Source organism: Aptenodytes forsteri, unplaced genomic scaffold (genome assembly GCF_000699145.1).
Source record: "Aptenodytes forsteri isolate BGI_AS27 unplaced genomic scaffold, ASM69914v1 Scaffold17, whole genome shotgun sequence".
Taxonomy (NCBI): domain Eukaryota; kingdom Metazoa; phylum Chordata; class Aves; order Sphenisciformes; family Spheniscidae; genus Aptenodytes; species Aptenodytes forsteri.
Genome location: NW_008795027.1, coordinates 845299 through 850348, shown reverse-complemented (window position 1 = coordinate 850348; position 5050 = coordinate 845299). Strand labels below are relative to the sequence as shown.

Genomic DNA, 5050 nt, shown 5'->3' with positions numbered 1-5050 from the left:
AAATTGTGACACAACATACTTAGACACCACGCTGCCCTGTATCAGACTGAAACTACTGCTGTGGAATAAAGTCAAAAAGGTACGTACTTACTACAACCACATCCACCACTGCTGAAACTCAACAAGTCGCCATTTCTGTTTCATGTTCTATTTTAAAAGCACATTTTAACACAGCATTTTATATCTTTAGCCGTATATGGTAAAAGCCTGCAATTTTTCCTTTAGGGAAACAGGCTTAAAGGAAATGCTTATGCATCTATGCAAGTGGAAATGCTTATACAACATCGGCTAAGAGGTGAGACCCTCGCCTGAGACGCACCTGCAGTCTGTGCCACTTCCCAGCAAAGCACTGTTTTCACTTGTAAAGCTACTACTAGTTGTAACAGTGACTCGTGTGCTTGCACGCCCTGGAATAAACCCAGCCAAGTGAAGCTGTGCCACAGTCTGCTTACAAAGCAGCTAAACCAAGCTGCGAAAAGTTGAATAAACTCTATCAGGGTTTTTTTTAAGTGCATGAAACATGCATCTCGACATGCTTCAAACCATGCAGGCTATCAACTCGCAGCAAACTCCCCATCCTGGTTGCCTGGTATAATTTGGGGTGCACAGTCAGCAGCTGCAAGCCAAAGAGAGCTGTCATCAGAGGTTCTTCTCCCACACACTTAAAGACTTTCAAAAGCAAAGCTGCAGGGTTACACCACTGCACATACCTACCAAGCACAGCCAAAACGAGCACGGCTTCGGGTCTGCTTCGACTGCATCACCACGGCCCGAGGAAACCTCAAAGCATCCCAAGACATCCAGGAGAAGCTGCGGGCTGTTGCAGGCGGGTGCCAGCACGCAGGGCTGCGTGCCCAGGAGGTGACGAGCCGCAGGAGGAAGCAACAGCCACGCACCGCCGACTGCAGGCAGAGCTTCTGCTTCGCGAGACCCAGCTCCCCACGCGGAAGTCAAGCTGCTCCTGAGGTCTTGGTACAAGACCGGCCAGTGTCCCCACCTCCAGCGTTGCAGCTGCTGCAGTATTTTTTACTGGAAACCCAAATTTCAATCCCAAAATGGACACCACACTCAATGCACTTGCATCAGGGACTTCTGCTGATCCCCATTCGCAGTTCCTCTCTCATTAACAAACCCACACTGCAAACACCCTGGCCAGGCACCAGCTTCAAAACAATATGTCACCAGACTGTACATCACCAGTCTTAGCCCAAACCCGGCACTCGCTTACAACCCTGCCACCGAAAAGGAAATCAAACTTGCACTCGCAAAGTGAATTATGACTTCAGAAATGAAATTACTATCAAGCAGGATGAACCAAGAAACAGGAGATCCTGTTTGCATGTTTATTTCCTTGACTACAACAAAAACTCAATAGCACAACAGCAAGCTTTTTTTTTTTTTTTTTTTTTTTTTTTAAAAAAAAATAAGAGTGTAATGAGCACTAAAGCCAGCTGAATTGCAAGGAGGTTTATGTTTTAACTGTCTTGGGGTCTTTGAAAATGACTGCCCATAGATCATTTTATATGAGTCGCAGAGGTGTTACAGAAAATTCAGATAAGCTCCTGTCCCAGTAAACTTGCATTGTATCCAAAACTGCGCTGGATAAAAACATGCTCACCTCCCTTAGCAGAGGCACTGGGAACACCCAAGTGAGAACCTCCACTGCAACTCACTTTGACGCTGCCAGCAATGTCCCAACACGCCAGAGCATCCAGCATCATCACAGATGAGATCCTGCCCATTTATTAGCACGTGTACCCACAGCACACGACAGCTCTTGGGGCGATTCTCACCTGCTCCAGAGCTGGTTTGAGTTCAGAGAAGGGAGTGTGGAAATGCAAGCCGGCTCCAAGCAATGTGCCCTTACCTGAGCTTGGTATCAGGTGCCGAGATGCATCAGTTCAGCTGGAGTTGTTCTCTCCCCTGTGGGCATCTACCTGGCAGGATAGATACCTTGCTGCGGGGTGGCGAGGACCCCCACCCGCCGCAGACCACCGGTCAAATGCCCTTTGGCCTCACTCACACTGCCCCAGCTCAGTGCAGCGGCTCTCCCCTCCACTCCTCCGGCACGTGAAAGCTCACCGCGAGTGGCTGGGAGAAAAGGCAAGGTGGGAGGCAATCCACACGTGGGCTTTCTCTTCCCCCAGGCTCACTGCAAAGGAAATAAGAAGTTGGTAAGTTTTCCAGTTCCGGTACGGCGGAGGCACCGTCCTTTCCCAGCGCAGGGGGTCTTTGCACACAGAGGAAAGGCAGGTCCGATTGGAGTGGGCAGCAAGGCAGCATCTCAGCCTGGTGGGGAAGGAACAGGCTGTAACGGGAGGGCACCCAATGGTGGAAAGTAAAATAGGCTCATCTGCGCTGCAAGAAAACCCTTGGTGTGGGCCATGCTTGGATTTTGTTGATTCGGTGGGTTTTTCAGAATGAGTTTTCTCCCCACCCAGCTCACAGCATCAGACCAGCCCAGCTAACACAGAGGACTTGTTACAGGGATCTTGTTTGGGGCTGGGCAGGAATTTTACAACTATCCGACCATACATGCCAGGTACCAGAAAACCAGCCCATGTATGCCTCCAGCTGCACATCATCATCTTGTCTGGGGTGTTTATCCAGGGATACTCAGCTCAGACACAATGCAGCACCTGGTTTGCAGTGGGGGACTGTGGTTTAGCCCATTTTCTGGCCTGGTTGAGTGCTGGCGGATGGAGGGGCTTCCCATGCAGATCTCGGAGTCCATCACACCTTTGTACCAGCAGACACATGCTACTGGCAACTCAGCAGGCAGAATATGCCCCCTGCCCAAGCCAAAGGCACAGTATTACACCCAACTTCAGCCTATCTAAGAGCATGTTGCTGCCAAGAAGGGATGCAATAGGGGGTCCAGGCCATTCCTCCAGGAACAAGCTGGGGGGAAAGGAAGAAGCAGCATATAGGACTTCGGTCAGGTTAAGACTAGTAACACAACATCACCAACTCGCACAGTGGAAGAGCTGGCACCGGCAGTGCCACCTGAGCCACCTTCCAGCACTTGCAGTTCCTACCCAATACATCCAAACAGCTAATGCTGTTCAAAGGACATCAGAGCCCAATATATAGCTATCATTTTTTTAAAACAAGTTTTTAATTCTCACCTTAAGCAACCCAGAGAAGCAACGCACTGGTTTCACAAGTGTGAAATCAAGACATCACCCCAAAGCGCGATGTTTATGTTTGAAGTCAGCAAACACCAGGAGGGGGAAGCGTGCGCTGATGGCTGGGAGAGGAAGCACAACTCGCTTTCATCAGCAGCAGCCACTTTAATAACACCACCTCTCCTCCGATCCCCCTCACAAGCACCTGTGAATGGACTTCTCCCCACGTTCCTGGGCCGTCTTGTGCTGAATTTCCCCACTGCCACCCCTCCAGCACCCAGACACGACAACTCGGAGACCCCAAAGTGCAGAAGACTTCATACCCTTTCAGAGGTGGCCACCTTTATCATCAAGTAACCTATAACACAGATTATATTATATATACACATTATCACTGAGTAGCTTATAATGTGGCTTACACACATTATAATGCAGATTACACACATTTCCCTCTGTTCTCCCAATTTGCACCAAGCTTTTAAAGTACGATGGCAAGCTGTGGTCACAACAATGATAATACTTTGCTACTAGACTATGGCAATACTGTGAAACCCAAATACAATGGCCAAGTCTTTTAGTTATAGAAATAACTAAAAAACTATGTAAGGCTGCATTTATATGCTATCCACCTGCCTCAACAGTACCAGTGTGCACTGCAGCGCTGCCAGTAAATAAAACCTCAACCCTCTCCCCACCATCCTTCCTGTGCTCCCAGCACTTACGTCTCGCTCTCATTTTCACACACATTTTTTTGCACCGTGCCTTGGTGCTCAGGTTAAGGTCTTCTGCCCAAGGATGGAGACGGGAGGAGAGAAGCAAGAGGGCTGATAAAGAAATTTGCTCTCCTCCCTGCTTACGCTCAGTAAGCCCAGCCTTGGTGCTTCTGCAAAGCTTAGCTGTTGCAATGTCAGAAGACGCAGCTTTAGACGTAAGCTAAACCCTCTGAGCAGAACAGCGAGTCTACAAGCAATTCTTTGTCAGCTTCTATTTTTAGATCTCACAGGGAATAAAAGAACATCCAAACATTTTTTTTTAAGCTCTTTTTGACAGGAACTCATCTTCTCCAGACAACAATAGCAAAAAACCAAAACAAACAAAAACCAGCACAAAAACCCTCGTTAAAAAAAAGAGAAGTAAACTGAGGAATGCAAAAGTCCATGTGTTGCTTTGGGAAATGAAGACTAATTTTCTCTCTGCATTCCCTCCTTCCTCCATTCCAGTGTCTATAAAAAGGCCAGAAAAACCGGGGGGGGGGGGGGGCAGAATCCCCTTTTTTCGGGTGATGCACTGACCTGGAAAGGAACTATATAAACACGGAGCTTAGGAACCGGCTTCTTCTATTTGCTTAAGACTGGAAGAGCAGTTTACATTTCTTTAACCATAAACTAAAGGAAGCTACAATGATGGTCATTCTCCACCTGGACGTGCATTCCTCTCAAAATATTGTATTTTATTCTTTTTGGTCCATGTAGCAACACCATGGGACACGCTACTCTTCCCTTTTACCATCCCCATGGTCATTCTTGCCTCCAGCTATACATGGCAATTTTGGGTAAGCTAAAAGCTCTTATTGCATCTCCTTTTACTATGTAAAACTTTTCCTGCTTTTCGGCTCGGCAGCCACCGCCAGCTAGAGGCCACCCACACCTAACACATGCCCGAAGCAGCGGGGTGATGACATGCATCCTGGCTGATACCTAAGACGTCACCCTGAGCACTGTGGAGCTAGTGATGGTCACTAGCCAAAACCAAAGGAACAAGGATGCAAAAATAAGCTATCGTGCTGCCAGCAGCCTGTGCTCTCCTTGGCACAGAGGGGTGGCACCTTTTTTAAAACACAAATAAGGAAATAACAAATGTACCATTATATGAAGTCACTGGGACAGCCAATGAAATAAATGGGTAGGAAGTTAAAAATCCAC

The 5050-nt window shown here is 47.9% G+C and overlaps 1 protein-coding gene across 1 annotated transcript in view; it reads right to left on the bottom strand.

Annotated features, from left to right (window-relative positions):
- The window catches only part of LOC103896224, a 33113-nt gene extending 31164 nt beyond the window's left edge, over positions 1–1949 (bottom strand). Inside the window, exon 1 of the mRNA XM_009276023.2 lies at positions 1868–1949. The gene's annotated coding sequence lies outside the window, so the exon portion shown is untranslated. The remainder of the gene's footprint in view (positions 1–1867) is intronic.
- Positions 1950–5050: the final 3101 nt, after the last annotated feature.